Source organism: Phacochoerus africanus, chromosome 15, assembly GCF_016906955.1.
Source record: "Phacochoerus africanus isolate WHEZ1 chromosome 15, ROS_Pafr_v1, whole genome shotgun sequence".
NCBI classification, from domain to species: domain Eukaryota; kingdom Metazoa; phylum Chordata; class Mammalia; order Artiodactyla; family Suidae; genus Phacochoerus; species Phacochoerus africanus.
Window position 1 is genome coordinate 137,442,152 of NC_062558.1, and position 24,693 is coordinate 137,466,844.

The 24,693-nt window shown below is 51.8% G+C and overlaps 1 protein-coding gene across 3 annotated transcripts in view; it reads left to right on the forward strand.

The window, feature by feature from the left end:
• PTPRE (protein tyrosine phosphatase receptor type E) overlaps nt 1-24,693 on the forward strand; it is a 164,919-nt gene that overhangs the window by 59,305 nt on the left and 80,921 nt on the right. For all 3 annotated transcript variants that reach the window (XM_047762285.1, XM_047762283.1, XM_047762284.1), the window contains exon 2: nt 8,936-8,958. The gene's annotated coding sequence lies outside the window, so the exon portion shown is untranslated. The remainder of the gene's footprint in view (nt 1-8,935; nt 8,959-24,693) is intronic.

A 24,693-nucleotide genomic window follows, 5' to 3' on the forward strand; every position in this document is an offset into this window, starting at 1 on the left:
GCTGAGCCACAGCGGGAACTCCCGCATTGTGAAAGAGAAAAATCTCATTTAACAAGAAGACCGGACCGTGCGGGCCCCTGTCGTTCATGTCCTTAAAGAGCCTTTCAAAGCCTCGAACCCGTGCCAGAGTCCTCGCTTCTCTTCTCCGGCCCAGGCCCCGTCCCCTGCTGACCCTGACGTCTCAGGGGCCCTCTCGGGTGTCTTCAGGTATAGGAGGAAGCCTGTGTGTTGAACGCGTGCGGCTAAGGCGAGGTGTCCTGGCCTGTGGGGGTGAACCCTTCTGTTTTCCTCCTGCTGGTTGGTCTTTAGGAAAAGCGGCCCCTGGTCGTGGAGTCCGTGGGTTTTCCTCCGGGGCGGGGGACGGCCAGGACTCCTGGCCCGAACAGGGTTCAGGGATCATTTCTGAATGACCCGCTTAAGGGCCCGCTTTGATGCTTTAGAGCAGCGCCGGGGTGGAGGAGACAGCTGGGCTCAGGGCCCCCGGCCCACCCAGGGCCCCCCTCGATGGTCCTGGGAGAACATAGCAGCTTCATGTCTCCCTCGGCCCCAGGGCCATCGCCGGTCACAGAGGACACTTGGCCTGCAGGTGGCCCCGCCAGAATTTCTGGCAACCGGTGAGGAACGAGCCGTTGCGAGTTCATTTGTACTTGGGTCCTTTGACCAGGGAGTGTGTGTCCCAGCAGACGACAGTCATGGAGGAGAAGTCAAGCGATCCCGTTTCTCTCCTGTTACTGTTCTGCAGACCGGAAAGCGATGCTGACACTTGATAGTGGCAGCAGGAAGTCGAGACCCAACCTGAGGAGCCTGGGTGCCCATCCCACAGACCAGGACCTGGGGTCCTTGGGGGTGGGGACAGGATGGGCCAGCATTGTCCTGGGACGTGGCTGAGTGTGACTCAGTTTACTAGAGGCCAGTAGAGGACATGGGGAGATGAGAGCCAGCATCCAGGAAGCAAAAGGCTGGGGCCAGGGTTCAGGGTCGGGCCCTGTCTCATGAGAAGAGTGTGGGAAGGGAAGCGGGCTTGGTCACACCTGTGTAGCTCAAATGGGTTGGGGGCCCTGGCTCACAGAGGACCCCAGTATGAAGGGGCCGAGCTCCAAGGAGGTGGTTTTCTTTTTTGTGTGTGTTTTTTCTTTTGGCTGCTCTGCAGCCAAAACATATGGAACTCCCAAGCCGAGGATCAGATCCAAGGCGCAGCTTTGGCAATGCCAGATCCTTTAACCCACTGTGCCAGGCCTGAGTGGAACCTATGTCCTGGCACTGCAGAGACACCGCCAATCCCATTGCACCACAGTGGGACTCCGAGGTGGCAGAGTTGAAGAAACATCACCTGCTGATGAGCCAGAGGGCTCCGGATGTTCTCTGTTCATGAGAGACGTCCGTCTGTCCACTGGTGCAGGATAGGTCGGGCATTGCTTGTGTAGAGGTCTGCCTGCTTCCCACGGTGCTAGGACGTTCCCAACAGTAGCAAGTTTTTTTCGTCTTTTTAGGTCCCCGCCTTCAGCATATGGAAGTTCCCAGGCTAGGGGTCGAATCAGAGGTGCAGCAATGCAGCTCGAAGCTTGCAGCTGCGTTGGATCCTTAACCCACTGAGCGAGACCAGGGATCAAACCCGTATCCTCATGGATGCTGGTTGGGTTCTAAACCGACTGAGCCACAATGGGGACTCCCAACAACAGCGACGTTCTTCCCTCTTGGAAGTTTTGGAGGGAAAATGTGAAATCTTCACTCCCTCCCCCACCCCCACCCCCCGCCAGTACTGGGAGTGTTGGGGGCCCTGCACAGTTTCCAAAGCAAAGGGGCCGAGGGGGAGGCTGGGGCCCTGGCGTCAGGACTAGGTCTCACGTGTGGCCAGAGGGAGCGGTCTGGGGGAGCTGAGGGCCCAGGGGCTTTGGTCCTTTGGTTTCTTGAGGTGGCCTGCGGAGTGGGGAGAGCATGTGCCTTACACGGGGGAGCAGGTGCCTTGCGGAAGTCCCAGATCCCATCCTCCCAGTCTCCTCACTTTCTCCTCGATGCTCAGAATCTCCCTGCAGGGCTTCGAGCCTGATCCGCACAATTAGAGAGAAAGAGCCTGAGGTAAGGGGCACAGCAGGACAGCAGACCTGCCACCTAGCCTGGCAGGGGGAGGAGTTAGAGGGGAGCAGGGGGTGCTGGACGGATGAGCTGGGGGTCCCCTGGACGTGCCTTTCTCCTGCCTTTGGGGCCTGCAGACCTCCAGCAGAGGCTGGGCTGAGTGTGCTCTGGGCACCAGCCCCTGCCCAGAGCCCTGCTGGCGGGCCACACAGGGGCATGTGCAGACCCCACAACCCAGGAAAACCCTCCGGCCCGGGCAGAGAGCCCTGCGTCTTTTAAGTACTTAGTGCGGCTAGTTTCTTCTCCCAAGAGCTCCAGGCATCAAGAAGCCTGTGCCCAGGCCCTGGAGGCCCCTTCCCTGCCTGGTGGAGGGATCCATAGGCCTCAGTCTTCCCATCTGCCAGGTGGGTTTAAACCAGACTCATGGATTCCGGTGTGGCTCAGCAGGTTAAGAACTTGACATAGTGTCTGTGAGGATGAGGATTTGATCCCTGGCCTCTCTCCGTGGGTTAAGGATCTGACATTGCCACAAGCTGCAGTGTAGGTCAGAGATGCAGCTCGGATCTGGCGTTGATGTGCCTGTGGCGTAGGCCGGCAGCTGCAGCTCCGATTCAACCCTTACCCAGGAACTTCCATCTGTCACAGGTGCGGCTGTGAAAAGAAAAAGCAAACAATAAAATAAAAAGTTAATAAGCCAGACCCTTCCTGGGAGTTTTGAGAGATTCCGTGATTCCTGTGAGCGCTCAGCAGGCCGTCTGCCGTCACAGGGATGCTCTCCCCAAAGACCGTGTCCCACCACCCGCCCTGGAGCCCGAGCGCTTCCTCAGAGACGGCATTCATGGGGTAAACTCGCTTTTTTTATGATTTTTATTTTTTCTATTATAGCTGGCTTACAGTGTTCTGTCAGTTTTCTACTGTACAGCAGGGTGACCCAGTCACACATACGTATATATACATTCTAAATGATATATATATATTTTTTGCCTTTTTTATCTTAGGGCCTCACCTGTGGTATATGGAAGTGCCCAGGCTAGAGGTTGAAATGGAGCTTCAGCTGCTGGTCTACACCACAGCCATAACAACACCTGATCTGAGCCACATGTGCGACCTATACCATAGCTCACGCACGGCAAAGCCAGATCCTTAACCTACTGAGCGAGTCCATGGATACTAGTTGGGTTCATTTCCGCTGAGCCACAACCAGAACTCTGCAAGTGCTTTTTAAAAGGTGACAGTGACTAGGAGTTCCCGTCGTGGCACAGTGGTTTACGAATCTGATTAGGAACCATGAGGTTTCGGGTTCGATCCCTGGCCTTGCTCAGTGGGTTAAGGATCTGGCGTTGCCGTGAGCTGTGGTGTAGGTCACAGATGCGGCTTGGATCTCGCGTTGCTGTGGCTCTGGTGTAGGCTGGTGGCTACAGCTCCGATTAGACGCCTAGTCTGGGAACCTCCGTATGCTGCAGGAGTGGCTCAAGAAAAGGCAAAAAGACAAAAAAAAAAGGTGACAGTGACTACATGTCACTGAGAAGCATCTGTGTCAAGTGCGAGAAGTGGGCGTGTGAAATAAAACATCCAAGCCAGGACGGGAGGTCCAGGCCATGGAGCCCTCACCTGCTGGCACCGGGCGGGGGAGGGGCATGCACCTGCCTGCACCTGCAGCCTGTGCTGATGGCCGTGGGAGGGGGAGCAGGAGAGACTGCCCTCCCCTCTGGGGCTTCAGAAAGGAACACAGAGAGCCCAGGTCCTATGTTCTTAGAGTCCAGGCTGTGGCTAATGGCATAGCCAGACGCGGGAGAGTGGAAACCAGCAGCTGTTTGTACTGGCAAAAATGGGGTCCTTGGCCTGTTCATTTGCGTAGTTTCGTGATCCAAAGAGAGGACCCCCAACTGTGGGGTAATTAGAGAGGTGCTGTTATGTGCACTTGGGGGGCGGAGATTGTGCTTCAGAAAACCCCTGAGAAGCAGGCAGTGATGCACACGGATCTTCTGAGCAGCTGCCCGTGAATAATTGTTGCAAGTTGCCAAATATTTAGAAGTCCAGCTTGTTGGTCATAGATGGACAGAAGGGGTGCCTGAGAAAAGGGGCTTTTTTTTTTCAGCCTTGGCAACATCGTTTAAGGATTCCCCGCCCCCAATTCCAGGCTGGGCGGAAGCTTCTGCCCAACCGCTCAATGGTCAGGGAGGTCTCCTCCCCTAGTCAGTTCAGCCGCTCCTTCCAGCCTTTCTTCCATGCATTAGAAAATACGGAATTTAGCAGCTTCGCTGATGCCTGGAAGGTGAACAAAGAAACAGTGAGACTTGGCGGAGTCTGAGATCAGGGAGGAGCCAAAGCCCCGATGATTCAGTGGCATTTTGCACTCCCACCCCCACCCCCTGCCCCCGTCACTGAATCACCACCAGGAAGCAGAAAGAACTTGTTCCCGGACGGGATGCTGAGGTTCCGTCCCTTTTCCACCGTCTTTAGAGTGTGGGGTGGGATCTCAGGTCTTTCCCGTGTGTGGTGACTGCTCTTTGGGCTCCCATCCACGTTAATTGTCCTCGTCATTGTGCTTGAGTGTCACTGGGACTGAGAGCGAAGGTCCCTTTGTGCTGTGACCTGTGGGTCAGGACAAGCCAGTGTCTTGGGGAGCACGGGACCCAAGAGGAGCTTCCCACTGGGCTCTGATCATCCCTGAAGATTGCTGCAAGGCCAGAGTCCGTGGCATCTGATTCCGTGTCTTCGATGTTCATTTGTGTGCTCTTGCTTCGTAAAATTTTAACTATCACACCTTTTAGGTATCCTGCACATGTAGAAATATATGCAAACATTAAAAAAAATGCATATGTGATTTTTTAATGCTGCTGCCCACTTAAAAGAAAATCTTGTATGTATACCTTTGGCAACATACCACTGGAAGGTTTTTGGTGCTTTTGTCCGATCTTGGAAATGTTGCCCATTTCTGTCCATCTCAGAGCTTGACAAGTCAGAAGGCTTTTCATTTTTTCCCTTGAATACAACAGTTCTCATGGATTGGTTCGCAATGGTGCAGGTTTACTCTCCTCTTTGTGAGGTCTGGAGGCACTGTCATGTCACCGGGTCTTTCCATATCTTGTGAGCCATCAGGACCAACCCTGCGGCCAGGCACTTCCTGTGGGTGTGCCCACTGCCGCCCGCCTGACCTTGCCTGCCCTCCCCGCCCCCCCGGTGGACTTCCCCTGTTCCGTGGCCTGGCACGGCCTCTTCCGCAGGATCCAGCTGGGCGTCCTTCCCCTCTGCTCCCTGGAGGCAGAGCGCCTGCCCCCACAGGCCCCGGGGCCAGACCTCTGAACTTCGTGGTCAGGCAGCCCCGTTCCTTTGAGCCAAGCTGCTCCCAAGAGCTGCTTTCCCCACAGGAAATATGTGGCCAGCCCGGCCCTTTCCAGATCTTTCTGTCACCCGGACCACCGTGGAGCTCCTGCTAGAATTAGGTGGGACTTTTGGGTTTCTCCAGGGTCAGCGTCGCTGGACAGAAAGGTAGTGCCCCGGACACTAGGGCGTAAAGAAGAGGACGATGACCCAGGAGGAGCTAGGGTTTGCTAGTGAAATGGAGATGGGGACGGAAAAGGCTAGCACAGAAGAGGAGACCAATGTAGGCTTGTCGCCCCGCCGGCCGAGTATCGACTCAACCCCCCGGGGAGCAGCCCTGCCGCCCTGCCTCCTTGTTCTGTGTGAAGGAGCTCCCCAAGCCTCAGTCTTGTCATCCTTAAAATGGGACGCGTCTTTTTCTTTTTTCTTTTACAGCTGCACCTGCGGCGTGTGGAAGTTCCCAGGCTAGGGGTTGACTTGGAGCTGCAGCTGCCAGTCGACACCACAGCCACAGCGATGCCAGAATCTGAGCCTCGTCTGTGACCTACGCTGCAGTTTGGATCCTTAACCCACTGAGCAAGGCACTAGGTCGGGTTCTTAACCCACTGAGCCACAGTGGGAACTCCACAATGGGACCCATCTTGTTTCCCAGGATGGGAAGATGCCATCTGCCGCTGCCCAGGCTTTCAACGGGCCCAGGGAACTGGTAGCTTCTCTCCTCTTCCTTTTTGGGAGGACAGCGCCGTGCCAGTAAGGCAGGCGCCTTTCCAGTTGTGGCTCTGCCCTTCCGAGCTCCCCAGGGACGACCCCCACCCCCTCCCGTCCATAGGAGCCAGCTTCCCTCCCGCACTCATTAATGTGCTTATTTCACCTTTGTAGACATTGGGTTCAGGACCACTCCGGCGTCTGCGCGAGGGCCTTGGGCTAAAGGAAGTGTCCGTCCGATAAATGTGGACTTCAGAGGCTATTCTGGTTGCTTGGTTTTTGCTCTAAGTCTGTACTTTAGAGAAACTGGTAGTTGTGGTTTCATGCTAACATGTGCGAACCCCAAGCCAATACACTGTGTGATCTGTTTGTAGAGCCCACGTTTTCATGTATTCTGCTTTGTTTAAACGATTCCTTCAGCGTTTAATTCAGAAGTGTCGATTGGACTCATTTCAGATTGAGTCCACTGCGCTCACTCGTTTATTTATCATCCATTGACAGAGGGCCCGCACGGATCTACACCTGACCGGTTTTTTTGTCTTGTGGTTTTTGGTTTGACTCAAGGCTGCAGCAGTGCTTCTGCCCAGGATAGCCTCTGCGTATCACTGGGTTTTGTTTGACATGAAACTGACTCTCCCTTGTGTTGGGAGGTGGTTTTGAGCATTTCCATGAATCTTCCGGAAATATTAAGGGTACCTGGCACTCCTGGCTTCTTGGCCCCAGGCAAACACTGGAAGTCACTTTTTCCTGCATCTTCCTAAGCTCTTTTGGGGGACTGGAAGAAGTGGACACTTAATAAGTTATTTCTACAGAAAAAAGGCAATTCTGCACCTCGATGATGCCCTCTCACCCAATACTCAGTGCACCCCTTGGCTTCTCACCATTTGCTTTGTGTTGTACTGGGCTTCTTGGCACTCTGGAAACTCTGGGACCTTATATGCTACTCAACAGATTGTCTTTCATTGCTTTTTTGTGGATTTGTGGAATTTTCTGTGTACACAATCATGTCTTCTGAGCATAAAGTCCTATTTTATTCTTTCCAATTTCTGTGTATTTTTTTTTCTTGCCTTATTGCATTGACTAGGATTTGTAGTACAATAGGAACTACAAGCGGTGAGATTGGGCGTTCTTGCCTTTGTTCTGGTATGAGAAGGAATCACTCAATCCTCCACCATTAAGAATAACATGAGCTGTAAATTCGTCCAAGTAGATTTAAGAACCCTCAGTATTAGAACAACTACTTCTTCTGCTTCTTTTTTGTTGTACTTTTATTGGAGGATAGTTGGCCTACAATGTTCTGTTAGTTTCAGGGGTACTGCAGAGTGAATCAGTCATATGTATACACATAGCTCTTCTTTTTGAGTTTCTTTTCCCATATAGGTTATTACACAGTATTGAGTAGATTTCCCTGTGCTTTTTTTGTAGTTATTTCTTCTGCTTCTTTGGCTTCAAACCTACTTCCCAGGTCAACTTTTTAATTAGTGGAACAATGTGTTATAATTGTGTGCTGTAGTGTTTTTGGTGTAACATATCTAGCCATGACTAAGAAGCAGTCTCTTTTGGTGGTAAACGCCATGCACTGCATTAGCGATTAAAAATAGTAATGATCAAAACATGATTCCAAGGGAGTTCCCATCATGACTCAGCAGAAGCGAATCTAAGCAGTATCCATGAGGACGCACGTTCGATCCTTGGCCTCACTCATTGGGTTAAGGGTCCGGCATTGCTGTGAGCTGTGGTGTAGGTCACAGACATGGCCTGGATCTCCTTGCTGTGGCTGTGGTGGAGGCTGGCAGCTACAGTTTCGATTCAACCCCTGGCCTGGGAACCGCCATATGCCGTGTGGGTGCGGCCCTCAAATAAACAACAACAAACATGATTCCATGCCTCGCAGATGCGTGACGACATCCAGCTGCAGGGAGATGCAGGCCACAGCCCTCATGTGAGGTTGCAGTACTGGTCACTCTCCCAAGAACAGGAGGGTCATGTCTGCCAGCGGTGGGAACAGATAAGCAGAATGTGTCCATCCATAGAAAGGAATCAGTACTGGTCCCTATGCCGCGGCATGGGTGAAGCTCAAAACCACACGCAGTGAAAGCAGCTGGTCACTAAAGGCCACATATTGGAGGATCCCATTTACATGAAATTTCTGCAATAGACAAATCCTTATCTGAAAATAGATTAAGTGGTTGTTGGGGGCCAGTGGGCGGGGGAGAATGGGCCCGGGGCATAGCAAGCTTATGGGCATGGGGTGTCTTTTGGGATGGTGACATTCGATTTCGAGGATGCTTGCAAAGCTCTGTGATGATGCCAACTGCCACTGAACCGTATACTTTTAAAAGGTGGACTTTATGGTAGGAAAATGACATCTCAGTAAAGCTGTTGAAAGCAAAAGGAACCTAAATAAGCAATCTGAATAATCACTAAGCTGGGAAATTGGGGTCCGGGGCAGTGTCCCATGTGAGTTTTAAGAGTCTGTCTGTGGGGACATGGACTGAAGGGACAGCTGGGGGGGGTTCCATCGTAAGTCACAGATGGAGCACCTTGAGGGCTGGAGACCAACACTTCCAACCCACAGCTACCACCGCATTCCACCACTACAGACAACCAGAGACCCTGGGAGCGTTTGCAGCAGGACACCACTGAAAGCCGATAATCTCAGCAAGAAGAAGTTCTCATTCTCTAGATGAAGAGGCCTCACGGAGACCCCAAGCCAGGAAGCAAAGAATGGGTATATCCCAGTGCAGCGCCGTAGAGACAGCAGTGGCTAAAGCTCTCAATGCCTGTGAAGCAGAAAAATGACGCTTTCTTTTTTTTTCTCTTTCTTTTTCAGACTATAGTCTTCGTTTTCCTTTGGTGAGTACAAAACTTTTTAAAAATGATCTCTAATGTGTAGTGAACTCGTGAAAAAAAAAATGTGTGGGCTTTAATTGTTCAAGAAGCCTAGAGAAAGAAGGCCACGTGGTCAGTGTTCTATGTGAATTTTATGCCTTCACTGGCTTGAACAGGCTCATATCACACTTTTTGTTACATTGATTTGTGTGTGTGTGTGTGTGTGTTTAGAATCTGGCTCAGCTGCTCAGAACCCTGAAATATATTGTCGAGAACACAATTTCCACGTGCTTTCCTCTCGCCGACTCGTCCTTACTGTTGAAAGGGCCCTGCCTTATCTCAGGGGCACACATTCAGTGACTGTTGGGGACAAGGGCCCATAATTGCGTCATTGGTCATTGCTTCTTACTTTGATCTGCTGTGGGGGAAACTGCTGAAAAGGAGCTTTTTGGGGTTTCCTTTAAAAAAAAAAATTTGGTATCACATAATTTTTTTGCCACGGCTCCAGGTCCTAGAATGTAAAGAAACACCCCCGCCTTTTTTTTTTTTTTTTTTTAATCTTATTAGGGCCACACCTGATGCACATGGAAGTTCCCAGGCTAGGGGTCGAATCAGAGCTGCAGCTGCTGGTCTACACCACAGCCACAGCCACAGGGGACCCGAGCTGCATCAGTGATCTACCCCAGCTCGTGGCAACACGGGACCCTTAACCCAGTGAGCGAGGCCAGGGATCAAACCGACGTCCTCATGGATACGAGTCAGGTTCATTTCCACTGCGCCACGATGGGAACTCCCTTCTTTTTAATTAATTTATTTATTTACCACTGCCTTTGAGTGTTCACCTTAATCAACTTGAAGCTGTCAAGTGTCCTAAGCACGTGGAGGGGAGGGGAGCACACCCAAGGGCTTTCAACGTGGCTGCAGCCTCTGGGCGGTAGCACACAGTCAGCCCCGGAGTCTGTGCCCCTGGAGCGAGTGAACCAGAAAGGGGGCTACGGGGACACGGTCTTTCTCAAATGCGTCGCCTTAGTTGAAATACCTTGACTGTGTTTAGCGTGAGTCTAAGGCCAGTGGTTTGATGGTTTGGCCTCAACTGGCCCCTCTTTGAGGGGGTGTAAGTCCCTGTGGTTTGGGAGGCAGAGACCTTATTATGGTTACTCCTGCTGTGATCAAGGGTTGTGTGGCTGTTTCTCCTTATCTCGAACAATGCAAGCTATGGCCAATGCTAGATGCAGGCAGAGGAGAGGAAATCGTCCACGTCTCACCTCCTCAACTGATTATCTTGTCATGTTCTTTATTGCGTAATCATTGGATGTTGTCGATTCGGAATGGCATTGACTGTGGAGACGGTCTCGGTGGGGTGGGAGAGAGGGTCACTGCCGGAAGGATATTAACGGGGTAGAACCTTATCACAGGACACCCGTAATCCCTTCTGGCCCCGGAATCCCAAGAGAGAGGTGTCGCACGTTTGCCTGGGTTCGAATGGATACTAAACCCGATGCTCACCTGAAGCACAGCATCCCGATGGCGCTGGAGTGAAATGCCTGAGGGCAGCCCCGCAGACCGACCTCCTTCCCAGAGGCCAGGCGCAGAGGGTGGTGTGTTAGAAGCGTCTGACCTTTGCCTCCCTCGGTGCTCAGCTCAGCACCGGCCCCTCACACCCCGTTGCCACCCGCCTGCTCTAGGATTTCCTGGCCTCTTGGCGAGTTGACCTGGCCACGTTCTGCCTCACTTTCAGCTGAGTGAGGCTGCCCTGTGCGTCCAGAGCCCCTCTGCCCGCCTGCTCCCAGTGTCCCAAACCAGCCACCGATTCAGAATCTCATCCCCCAAAGGAAGATGAGCATCTGTCCAGGGTTGACTTTTTGGAGTCCCTGGTGTGGCATAAAGGGATCAGTGGCATCTCTGCAGCACCAGGATGCAGGCTCAATCCCCAGCCTGGCGCCGTGGGCTAAAGGATCTGGCACTGCCACAGCTGCGTGGTAGGTCGCAACTGCAGCTCGGATCTGGTCCCTGACCCAGGGACTTCCATGTGCCACAGGGCGGCCAAAAAAGAAAAAAAAGAGAGTTGACTTCTTACCTGATTCCACCATAGGCTCGGCCAGCATCTCCCTCCCCTGGTCCCTTCCTTTGCTGCCTTTTCAGTAGGAAGGTTCTGCTGAGGGAGCTGTGAGTTCTCACACTGAAAGTGCTTCTGATTCTTCCTCTTCAGTGTGAGAAGCAGGTGTTGGAAGCGGGAGGTCCTCCTGCAGGGCCTCTGTTCGGAACGGTCACATGGGTCCCTCAGCCTGCGGCCAGTTCATTGCTGGACATTAGAGATTTGTTCCGGAGCTTCAGGCTTTCAACTAATAGGCAGGAATTTCCTTCTAATTTGTGAGTTTGGAAACTTGCTGTTGGGTCAGTTAGAGCTAAACGGACAGCTCACCTTGGGCAGAGCAGGGGGTGTAGACGCCCTGAGGTCGGGGGCCTTCCCAGCCTGCTGTCCACACTGAGTGCCTAGCTCCAGAGGGGAGAGCGTGCCAACTTCTCATCTGTTAGTCTCTTCCTAGGACTTTGGTGACGTTTAAGTGGAATGTCCCCAAACATAGTGTTTAATAAAATTGTTGCTGTTGACATCATCAGAAAATTTTGGCAGTTGTCTCCAGTGCTTAAAGAAGACATTTAAATGGGTAGTGAATGTGTTTGCCAACACCATAATGTCAAAAGGCATTTCCTTGTCCCATGATCCCTGATTTTTCATTTAAAAAAAAAAAAAAAAGGCTCTCCTCTATGTTTTTTTTTTTTTTTCTTTTTGAGGGGCCACACTTGTGGCCTATGGAACTTCCCAGGCTAGGGGTTGAATCAGAGCTATAGCTGCCGGCCTACACCACAGCCACAACAACACCAGATCCGAGCCGTGTCTGCAGTTTACACCACAGCTCATGGCAATGCTGGATCCTCAATCCACTGAGTGAAGCCAGGGGTCGAATCTGTGTCCTCATGGACACTAGTCGGGTTTGTTTACCGCTGAGCCGCAATGGACAGTCCTCTGTGCTAATATTTGATTTTTTTTTTTAAAAGAATGAACCTATCAAACTGGAGTAAGAGGCATATTTTTAGTACAGCTCCCATTCCCATATTTTTCTTCTTCTTTTTTCAGTTCTTCAAAACAGATTTGGGCAGTAACACTGTGCTTCGTATTGATCATCAAATAGGACGAATGTTCCTTCAACTGGAGAATGCCTGCAACTCTGTGGGTCTCAGTTGCATAGTGTTTTTTTAAAAGCACAGTGAGATTTCAGAATTAAGAATATATGGAGGATATGTAATTAAGGTTTAAATATTTTCTCCAGGCTCTTTGAGGTCTTTTATTTTTATACCAAAGGGTGTCCACCAGTAGGTAAAATTCAGTGACACTGCAATTTGACGATTTCAGTGCGGTTTGTGGAAATGCCAAAATAATTAAAAAAATGAAATTAAAATGCTAACATTAAGTAACAGTGAATTTAATTTTAAAATTGACTTAGAATATTCATTCACTAGCCTTGTCCTCTGTAAGGACCGAGGCTTCCAGCTCTTTCCATTTCAATACCTGTAATTTTTCTCTTCCAAGTCATTCTTCTTCCTCGGTGTTGGTTTGAGCAGCCACTGTGCCAGAAAGGGGGGGAGAAACGAATCTGAAGGTTTTTCGGTCAAGTTCAGGGGCCTTGTTCTTCCAGGGTAGGGTATCTCTTCCAAGCTTGCTTTCTGCCCATATCGGATGGGGTTGCATTTCTTTTTTTTTCTTCTTTCTCTCTCTCTTTTTATTTATTTATTTATTTTGTCTTTTTAGGGCAGCACCCACAGCATCTGGAGGTTCCCAGGCTAGGGGTTGAATCATGGCTGCAGCTGCCAGTCTACACTATAGCCACAGCAACACAGGATCCAAACCTTGTCTTCGATCTACACCACAGCTCACAGCAACACCGGATCCTTAATCCATTGAGCGAGGCCAAGGATCGAACCTGAGTCCTCAGGAATGCGAGTCAGATTCATTTCTGCTGAGCCACCACGAGACCTCTGTGAGGTTACATTTCTGCTGGTGGAACAGGTTCTCTATGTCCTATGTGGTTTCTGAACCTGCAGGAAGAACAAAGAAGCATGATATGCAGAGCACAGGAGATTTGAAAACTTTCTAAGAGCCTGGATTCCTGTTTCCTTCCTTGGCTGTGTTCTTGGGGTTTTATCAGCATCCGCGGACCCCACGGGTTTCCTATCCAGAAATATCTTTCTCCCAACAGTGAAGCAGTTACGCTCCCAAAGACTGAAGTTAGAAGCTGACAGCAAGTTGGAAGAAGGCCTTTGGATCTGATGGTGACGAACAGCTTAATCCCTCATTTATTTCCATTTCCATTTTCCCCCCCAGGAAAGTTTCAACCTTCTTCCAAGAAGTACCTCCAAAGGCGTCTCCTAGGTAATCATTTGTCATAGAGCAAAGACATGAGCATTGAGCTGTCACAGTTTCCACTTAGAGGAAATAGGAACACAGCCCTCTTATATAAACTCGCGTCTCATCGCTGAGCTCTCAGCAGACCCAGCTCGGAGCTGGAATTCTTCTTCGAGAAATCCTTTTCCGGCTGGCAGGAAACCATGGACCCGTGCAGGCCAGGATGGCTTCGCAGCGTTGTCCCGGCAGGACCAGAGGTAAAGGGAAGCCGAAAGGGGAGCCTTCCTTGTCGCTTGGGATTTACGTCCGGGTCTATATTGATGTCATCTCAGCCCTAAGGCATTTGGAAAGTAGGTTAAAGAATCTTATCGGGAAGCGTTCGTTAAATGAAGCCAGCAGGTCGGCTACCTTTGTCCTACCCTGCGCAGGAAATCTGGGACGTAGGCTCAGGAAGCCGTTTTCTTGCAACACGGCTCGGCCGGCTGGGGCCTGGGGATGGTTGAGGGGATCGGTCTGCCTTGGGGCCACTGTGTTGTCAGACTGCCCAGAAGTCAAGCGAGGATGCACTTTTTAGGCAAGCAATCCCCGACTCTTGTTGGGGCCCTGGGTTGCCTGGACGGCACAGCCAAGTCCCACCCCTTCTGAGTTGGACGTTTCCTATTCTCATCAGCAACCCCCCCCCCCTTAATTTTCTAAGTAGCAGCTGGATTTGTGAAGTGGCATCTTAGTGCAAAGTGATGCGCTGAGAAGGTGGGAGCTTGTCTCCGAGGAGCCCGAGTCTGGGTTCACAAGGCGGGGCAGACAGTCTGGGTGTGAGGTTGTCCCGTCCATGTAGCTGAGGTTGTAGCCCCTGTGATGTCCTCAGCTGCAGATCCGGGCTGATTGCCTGGCGAGAAGCATCCTTCACATGGGGGGAGAGAAGACAAGACCCTTGTCAAACCTCTGGGCCCGTGACTTCCTGAGGGCGCGCCCAGAGCCCTTGGCAGCAGACTCTGCAGCAAGTTCTGCTGCCAGATGGAAGGACCAGTCCCCACTGGCTTCGGAACTCGCCCCCAGCTGCGGTCCCAGCCACAAGGGACGCCCCTGTGGGAATGAGGACGCTCGGCAGTGGGAGACTGGGTGCATTCTGTCCAAAACCTGCCAGTTTGAACTGCCTTTTTACACACTGCTTATTATGACGCAGAGTTGGCTATAAACTGTTTAAAATGTTGGAAAGGCTAAGATCCCTGTGGAATATTGCTGAACAAAAACATGGCACAATGGGCTCTCTGAGTAGCTTTCCTCCTTATTTTGAATAGAAATGAACATAAGCGAAACACCAGACTCGGGTTTGTATTATTTCATGATGGGGGCTGCTGGAATTCAAACAACTTTTTAAAACTATGTTGATGGTAGTTGATTAATTTCAAAGAACTCTCCCAAGATTGATCTGCTATCAGAAATGGTGCATATTGTGTGTTCAGGTGCTGGGTATATATTTATATGTATTCTAAAGCTACCACGTTGCTATGGAGAAATTCATTTTTTTTTTTAAACATCATGTTGGTAGAAAAAATTATTCCCCAAACCAGCACTTGATCTGTTTATTTCTGGTTTTTGCCAGATAATTTAAATGCCTTAGGTTGAAAGCTGAAATTGCATTTATAACTCACAGGCCTGCAGGGCACTTTCCAGTGTTCAGAGCAGGCTCAAGTTCATTATCTGGGTTTGCCTTCTGGGTTTGACTTCTCACTGCCACTGTAAAGATGAGAAGTGAGAGGACAGTGGGAAGGGACTCACAGGTCCCCTGTGTTTTCTGCCCTGAGCCTGGGCTCCTCTCAAACCTCAAAAAGAGTTCCCATTGTGGCTCAGTGGGTTAAGAACCCTACATAGCCTCCAAGAGGTTGTGGGTTTGATCCCTGGCCTCGTTCAGAGGGTTAAGGAGCTGGCATTGCTGCAAGCTGTGGTGTAGGGTGCAGATACGGCTCACATCCTGCATTGCTGTGGCTGTGGTGTGGGCCCCAGCTGCAGCTCCAGTTTGACCCCTAGCCTGGGAACCTCCAGGTGCGGACCTAAAAAGAAAAAAAATAAATAAATAAAATAAAAGCTGGTCGGCGCTCATCACCACCTCTAAAGATGAGGGGCAGACCTGCCAAAATGTGATTTTACTGCTATGACAGTAAAAGTGTTCATTCCTGAGGGAGAACATAACCAGTGGATTCTGTAAATTTCTGGTCGATAATTATATTTTGAAGCAGTTTTATGATCACTTAAGTTGATCTTGGCTTGTGTTCCAAACTATTTCCGCGTGTTATCTGCTGACCAGGTCCAGTTTTCTAATCTGTTCCCACACCCTTGCCAGGCTTCCTTTCCGTGGGGCCCCCGGTTTGCCCACTCCCTGGCCCAGCGTTTATCAGGTGTCTCCTGCAGGTTCATGGCTGTGCAAGGGCTTGAAAAAAGCAGTGGTAGATTCTAGTTCTGATATCAGGAAATGTTGCCTGTAGAGCTGATATTTGAGTCTTTTCTTTAGCAAGTCTAATTGTGCGCTTTGCCCAGCAGCCTAGAAGAAGGATTGGCCAGAAATAGAGTTTAGTTCTAGAAAGCGGCATGGGTTAGACATGCCCCTTCATGCCCAGACTCACACCTCCTTTGTCTAAAACGTAAAGAGCTGGGCTGGGACTCTCTAAAGGTTCCTTCAAGACATAAAGTTCTGGGAAGTTCCCATTCTGGCTCAGTGGTAACGAGCCCAACTAGTATCCATGAGGATGTGGGTTCGATCCCTGGCCTCCCTCAGTGGGTTAAGGATCTGGCGTTGCTGTGGCTATGGCATAGGTCACAGACACAGCTGGGATCTGGCATGGCTGTGGCTGTGGGGTAGGCCAGCAGCTGCAGCTCCAATGCAATACCTAGCCTGGAAACTTCCATATACCACAAGTGTGATCTTAAAAAAAAGAAAAAGATACCAAGTTCTGTGATCCAACACACTGCCTCTCTGGATTCAGGGTTAACAGCAGAAGTGCCCCGCGAATAACCATTGCCGTGTCTGTTCCGTGGGTGGGGCCAGTTGCATCCATCACCTTCCCTCTGGGATGAAATCTGTCCATCATGGAGTCAATGTTGTGTAAACTTCACTCTGGAAAGGAAACACCTGTCTTTGGTGCTTTTCCCCTTCCCTTCTCGCTCATTTGCATTTGCTCTCCCACCGCTTCCAAAAGAAGCGGGAACTGGAGTTCCCGTCATGGCTCAGCGGTAACAAGCCTGACTAGTATTCCACGAGGATGTGGCTTCTATCCCTGGCCTCACTCAGTGGGTTAAGGATCTGGCGTTGCCTTGAGCTGTGGTGTAATTTGCAGATGTGGCTTGCATCCCTCGTGGCTGTAGCTGTGGTGTAGACCAGCAGCTACAGCTCCGATTCAACCCCTAGCCAGGGAGCTTCCATATGCCACACCTTCGGCCCTAAAAAAGGAAAGAAAGAAAGCAAAAAGAAGCGGGAACCTATAAAAGAGAGGTTTATTCCTGGAAAAGAGTTTTTTGAGAAGAAATCTTTTTCTTTCCAAGGTTGCTTATACACACATGACAGAAGTAAACACTGGGAATCTGTGGGTGTGGATCTTAAAACTTGAGCAGAAACACAAGTTAATAAAACAAAGGTCCTTTCTCCACTGTTTCGTGGTCCATCCCAGCAAAGGGTTCTGGGAGCCTGTGATGGTGCACTTCCCCTGCAGAGATGATGGACAGACAGGGAAAGTTGCTTAGTCTCTCTTAATCTCTCTCTCTCCCTCTCCTTTTTTTTTTTTTTTTTTTGTCTTTTTAGGGCCGCACCTGCGGCATATGGAGGTTCCCATGCTAGGGGTCCAATCAGAGCTGTGGCTGCCAGCCTACACCACAACCACAGCAACTCGGGGTCCGAGCCACGTCTGCAACCTGCACCAAAGCTCACGGCAACACCGGATCCTTAACCCACTGAGTGGGGCCAGGGATTGAACCCACAACCCCATGGTCACTAGTCAGATTTGTTTCTGCCGTGCCACAACGGGAATTCCCGGAGTTACTTAATCTCCTCAGACACCATGGAAACTCTGTTTCCCTCTTGTGGGAATTCTCAAAAAAAAAAAAAAAAAAAAAAAGGACTGGAAAGTGTGTTTTGCTGAGATGAAGTTGGAAGTCCTGAAAGCACACAATGTGAGCAGGATCAAATTCAGAGGCATCACTCTTTCCAGGACCTGTTTTTGGCTTCCTTCCAAGGTGAAGCCAACACCAGCATATTCTGTTGTGCTGTTTCCCGTTGTGGGTGGATTTATTTAATTTTTAATGAGTGATTCACTACCCGTAGCTGTGTGTTTTCCTCCCGTGGCGCTGAGGATTAAGTCATGTTTCCTTTTAAAAATTATTTTTGATATACTGAGTAACGTTGTACTTGGAGAGTTGGAGACAAAGGGATACGATAGTATCACCAAGAGAAGGCATTTAACCTCGTGTAGGACATGTGACATGGCAGTGATGGTGTCACCCTGTGACTCTGCTCTCCCCTGGAGGAGACCGTGTCTCATGAAACATCCAAAAACAGTTCTCTCCAGAGAAGTGTTTTCCGGAGTTCCCATTGTAGCCCAGAGGGTTAAGAACTAGACATAGTGTCGGTGAGGATATGAGTTCAATCCCTGGCCTCGCTCTGTGGGTTAAGGATCTGGGGTTGCCACAAGCTGCAGCACAGGTCACAGATGCAGCTTGGATCTGTTGTTGTTGTGGCTGTGGCTGTGACCAGCAGCTGCAGCTCTGATTCAACCCCTAGCCCTGGAACTTCCATGTGCTGCAGGTCCAGCCATAAAAAGAGGAGGAAAAAAAAAAAGGAAAAAAAAATGTTTTTGTAAGTTGTGAAGTTGTATAATTTTTAAAGCATTTTTTTTTTTTTTTTTACTTTGTGACAAATGCATTCCACCTGGAATGGCACGTGGTCGGTTTCTAGAACAGAAAGCTCAGTAACAGAATCAGTTTCCACGCACAGGCTTCCTTCCCGTCCATGCCGTTTACTCCGAGTGGCCTCTGTCCACCCAGCTGGGGTCTGCTAACCCCTTCAGGTCCATCACCATATGTGACAGCAGCTCCAGGGTCGCCCTGGCAGCAGAGCTGTCTGGCTCCCTTCTCAGGCTCAGTGGTTGCCGAACTGTGCCCACGCGGTGGCATCTCAGCCCTGCTCCCTGAGATGAGCAGGGGTGAAGGCTGTCCTCCTTTGCACCCGCCTGGCCTGAGCATGGACCAGGGAGCCTCCAGACAAGCAGTCCAAGCGCCTGCCCTGCGCCCAGCACCCAAGGCCCCACATTTCCATAGCGCTGCCTGAGACGATGGGTACACACCAGGGTGGCAAACGCAGGGACCAAAGAGACCGGAGGCAGCAGGAGATGATAAACCAGGGAAGAGAGAAAAGGAAGGTGGAGTGTGGTTGGGAGGCAGGTGGGCAGCTCGGAGGAGTCAGTGTGATCAAACCACACGGCCAGGAGAGGGGCAGAGGAGGGGCCCGGCTCAGGGCCCGGCGGAGGGCCCACTCCTATCCCAGCTGGCTGCGTGGCTGTAATCAAGTCGCCCACCTCCTGGGAGCCCTCCTAACCGCCCACCTCCGCGAGGCTCCAGAAGTCCATCCATCCGAGAGGGGACGGAGAAGCAATGGAAAGGTTCTCGGACACATGAATAGCACAGAAGGTCACCTGTGTCCCAGATGAGGACACTGGAATGTGCAAGAGGCCGTGGCCAGGCGGTTGCTTTTCTTAGGGGACAATCGGCTTTTAACTAACATCCTGGGTCCAGGCTCAGGGCTTCCCCGAGCAGTTTTCCTGCAAAGGAGACACCCCTTTGCCAGGGCAGCTGCTCCCAGACGGGGTGAAGCTCAGCAAATACCATCTGCTCTGAGAGTCAAACTGCAGGCCTGGAGCAGCAGCTTCTGCTGTTCTGTATGCAGACATCCAGGTACCGCTCCAGACATCCAGGCACCACCCAAGACATCCAGGCACCACACCAAACATCCAGGTACAACCCCGGACATCCAGGTACCACTCCGGACATCCAGGTACCACCCTGGACATCCGGTACCACCCCAGACATCCAGGTACCACACCAGACATCCAGGCACCACTTCAGACATCCAGGTACAACCCCAGACATCCAGGTACCACCCCAGACATCCAGGTACCACACCAAACATCCAGGTACAACCCCAGACATCCAGGTACCACCCCAGACATCCAGGTACAACCCCAGACTTCCAGACACTACTCCAGACATCCAGGTACCACCCTGGACATCCAGGTACCACCCCGGACATCCAGGCACCACTCCAGACATCCAGGTACCACACCAAACATCCAGGTACCACCCCAGACATCCAGGTACCACCCCAGACATCCAGGCACCACTTCAGACATCCAGGTACCACCCCAGACATCCAGGTACCACCCCAGACATCCAGGTACCACACCAAACATCCAGGTACCACCCCGGACATCCAGGTACCACTCCAGACATCCAGGTACCACCCCAGACATCAAGGTACCACCCCAGACATCCAGGTACCACACCAAACATCCAGGTACCACCCCAGACATCCAGGTACCACCCCAGACATCCAGGTACCACACCAAACATCCAGGTACCACCCCGGACATCCAGGTACCACTCCAGACATCCAGGTACCACCCCAGACATCAAGGTACCACCCCAGACATCCAGGTACCACACCAAACATCCAGGTACCACCCCAGACATCCAGGTACCACCCCAGACATCCAGGCACCACTTCAGACATCCAGGTACAACCCCAGACATCCAGACACTACTCCAGACATCCAGGTACCACCCCAGACATCCAGGTACCACCCCAGACATCCAGGTACCACACCAGACATCCAGGCACCACTTCAGACATCCAGGTACCACCCCAGACATCCAGGTACCACACCAAACATCCAGGTACAACCCCAGACATCCAGGTACCACCCCAGACATCCAGGTACAACCCCAGACTTCCAGACACTACTCCAGACATCCAGGTACCACCCTGGACATCCAGGTACCACCCCGGACATCCAGGTACCACTCCAGACATCCAGGTACCACACCAAACATCCAGGTACCACCCCAGACATCCAGGTACCACCCCAGACATCCAGGCACCACTCCAGACATCCAGGTACCACCCCAGACATCCAGGTACCACCCCAGACATCCAGGTACCACCCCAGACATCCAGGTACCACACCAAACATCCAGGTACCACCCCGGACATCCAGGTACCACTCCAGACATCCAGGCACCACCCCAGACATCAAGGTACCACCCCAGACATCCAGGTACCACACCAAACATCCAGGTACCACCCCAGACATCCAGGTACCACCCCAGACATCCAGGCACCACTTCAGACATCCAGGTACAACCCAAGACATCCAGGCACCACTTCAGACATCAAGGTACCACCCCAGACATCCAGGTACCACACCAAACATCCAGGTACCACCCCAGACATCCAGGTACAACCCCGGACATCAAGGTACCACCCCAGACATCCAGGTACCACCCCAGACATCCAGGTACCACCCTGGACATCCAGGTACCACCCCGGACATCCAGGCACCACCCCGGACATCCAGGTACCACCCCGGACATCCAGGTACCACCCCGGACATCCAGGTACCACACCAGACATCCAGGTACAACCCCAGACATCCAGGTACCACCCCAGACATCAAGGTACCACCCCAGACATCAAGGTACCACCCCAGACATCCAGGTACCACCCCAGACATCCAGGTACAACCCCAGACATCCAGGCACCACCTCAGACATCCAGGTACAACCCCAGACATCAAGATACCACCCCAGACATCCAGGTACCACCCCAGACATCCAGGTACAACCCCAGACATCCAGGCACCACCTCAGACATCCAGGTACAACCCCAGACATCAAGGTACCACCCCGGACATCCAGGTACCACCCCAGACATCCAGGTACAACCCCAGACATCCAGGTACCACCCCAGACATCCAGGTACCACCCCAGACATCCAGGTACCACCCCAGACATCCAGGTACCACCCCAGACATCCAGGTACAACCCCAGACATCAAGGTACCACCCCAGACATCCAGGTACCACCCCAGACATCCAGGTACCACACCAGACATCCAGACACCACTTCAGACATCCAGATATCTCTCTAGACATCCAGGTACTGCTCTGGACAGACATCCAGGTACCACACCAGAGATCCACGTATCACAGAAATCCAAATATCATATCAGAAACCCAGGTACCTGGTCTGAAAATCAGTTTGGGCATTTAGAGTAATGGTACATAGGAGTCTTCATTTTTCACCAGACCTTAGTAACCCCTTTCTGAAATTCATTTTAGGGGTTAAAAAAAAGAATGAACTTTTGTTTTAGCTGGGTTCTAACATATTTCATAACAGTGTGTCTGTGGTTTATATCACAGTGTCCCCGGGGAATGTGGGAAGAAGTTGAAATGACCCCAATCATAGAACCGCGTGTCCCTGACTGAGGATGAACAGGTCATCAAGGGAACGGTTTGCTGAAATTCCTACACCAGATTCTGGGAGAGACAGAGAACCGTATCAGTGGCACCTCAGCAGACCTGGCAGTGCTCTGCAAGATTCTTAAACCCTTCCACAGGGAAGGGTTTTCTTCAAGGGCGTGGTTGAAAGAGAGTCCAGTACTAATCTCGAGGCACAAAAAGTCAAATTCAGAGAAGGGTCTGAGGCTCTAGGTCCATCTGGTCAGTGATAGAACATGCGGATGTATAAAAACCCTGTTTTCTACTTTTCCCTGTGATTTGGGACATGAAACTCAGGCTTGTCCCTCACAGAGGGACAGAGAACCGTCCCTTTGGCTCCCACGCTGACTGCGCCGTGTGGGGGCGTGGGGGCTCCTGGAGGGCGAGAATGTTCTGATTCGGATCCCTGCGGTGGCCTGGCACCTGCACTCCTCCCTGTGTGTCTGGTGCCTGAGTGAATGAGCGTGGACGTGGGGGGAGACCAGGCCGTTCGCAGAAAGAAAACCTCGCGCTGCCCTCTCCATGGCATCCGGGCGGCACTTAGCGAGACCACGGCCAGCTTTGGAAGGTGCTAGGTTGCTTGTTCAAAAAGCAGGAAGAAAGCTTTTTCCTCTCCTCCGTGGTCTCCCTCGGCCCAGCCATAGCATTTTATACTCCCCGATGCCGTGCTCCCTGGGGTTCAGGAATATTCTCGGGCAGTGCAGACCCTCCGAGATGCCCGGGACCAGCCCTTCAACTTGGCAGGTGGAGCAAGAGTATCAGGCCGGGAAATGGACCTTCCAGAACCATCCCGGGAAGGTGACAGAAGGTGTGAGTCCCAAACCCCTGGCAGAATGCAGAGCTGTCCCATCAGACTGTACTTGCCAGACACGAATTTAGAGATAAAATTCTTACCCATTTCAAGACAGTGGCTGCAGTGAAGCCCGAGATCTAAGCCCCCTCTGAGCCTCTGGCCTCGGACCTTGAAGCCGGCTCTGGTGTGAGAACTGCCCAGGGCGCTTTGCAATCAGGGTTTTTCTCGCCCTGGGCACACGACCTATTTCCAGACCTTTAATTCTTCCTCCTTCCATCATTAGTTTCGGGAAATGTCCCCCCCACACACACCCACCCAGTGCTGCCAGCCTCCCCGTCCTCTGACTCCCAATCCCAGGTGACGTTTTGCCAGCTTGTTTCAATTTCTTTAGATCGTCACGGGAAACGCTCACTGCTCTTCAGAGCGGTCATCTTTCTCCACTCTGTCCCCTTCTAGCATGTTGGCCTCGTGTGGACAGGGCTCCTGTCCCTCGTCCCCGCACACAGGTGCTGGCACAGGAGAGAGATTTAACACTCCTCACCTGGCTTTTTGCCCCCTTTTTTGGAGCAAGAAGGATATAAACAAACAAATGAAGGGGACTAACACCCGCAAGAGCCTCAGTGAAACCTCCTGTGACTTCCTCTGTCCAACAGCAGTGGTTTCTTTCTCAGGTGAGGCCGAGTGGGTTTTGTTTTATTTTGCGAGCACCATACAGCAGATGCCAGGTGGGCACGGAGGCATTTCTGGCTCACTGTGTGCCTGAACGGGGCAGGGAGAGAATGGTTCTGCGTCTGCACCGGTCCCCAAACTGGGCCAGAACCACACGTTCCAGCTCAGTTTAGGATTTTAATGGCAGTTCTCGTCCCAGCCCCTTCATTCATTTCAGATGGATTCCTGAGCTCCAAGGAGTGTGTTTTCCCAGCAAAGCCACCTGCTAGCCTTGAAATTCCATGTCTTGAAAGGGAGACGTTTTAGGTCAAGCCAAGATGCAGTCTAAGAGGAGGACCTGTGATTCACTGTAGGTTTGATCCAGAAGAATGACCGAGGTTCAAGTGCAGCATGTCACTGTGTAAAGGCGCCGTGGGCCTTTCACACAGGGCAGAACTGAACAGAGGTGGGGGACAGCCGGACTCAGTCCTTCAGGCAGCTCCGGGACCCAGGGGGCGAGGTGGCTGGGCTGGGCACCTGGACTCGGGAAGTTCTTGGCAGCTGGGACCGTCACCTCCCTTCCTGCCGAAGCTGTGACTGCCTTAGCCTCCCAGTCCCGGGGGAACGGGTGACTTGGGTGACCGAAGAAAACACAAGGAAATTACATGCAAGAGACCTGAACGTGCCAGTGCATCATGCTGGCCCGATCCGCCCCTGTGGTGTGGTGTCGGATGGGACTGAGAATTAACGCTGTGTTTTGTGTCAATGCTCGGTCCGGTCAGAACCCCCTGAATGGCAAGCAGATAAGCTTTTAGCCTTTTTGCAGCCTGTTGTCACCGAAGGAGTTACATTCAGAAGGCAAGTCTCACCACTTCGCAGTTATTTTTAAAACAGGGAGTTCCCGTGGTGGCTCAGTGGTAATGAACCCGAGGATGCAGGTTTGATCCCTGGCCTCGCTCAGTGGGTTAAGGATCCGGTGTCGCCACGAGCTGGTGTAGGTGGCAGTCGCAGCTCGGATCTGGCGTTGCTGTGGCTGTGATGCAGGCTGGCAACTGCAGCTCCAATTTGACCCTTATCCCGGGAGCCTCCATATGCTGCAGGTGCGGCTTTAAAGGGACAGAAACAAAATAAGTCAATAAATAAGACAGTGAGAACACGTCACCCCCACCACTCACAGCGCCCAGGAGCCCCGTGGCTTGGGTATCTGACTTGGCTCTGTCCCGTCTGAAAAGCTCCTGCTGCAGAGGCCTCCTCCTGGATGCCTGGGCATCAGCCAAGTTGAGGAGAAGGCAAAGCACACCTTCTCTCCAGGGAAATGGTTGGGGCAGAACCCGGAAAACAGAAACAAGAAGCCACCTGGTGCTCAAGGGCCAGGGGTG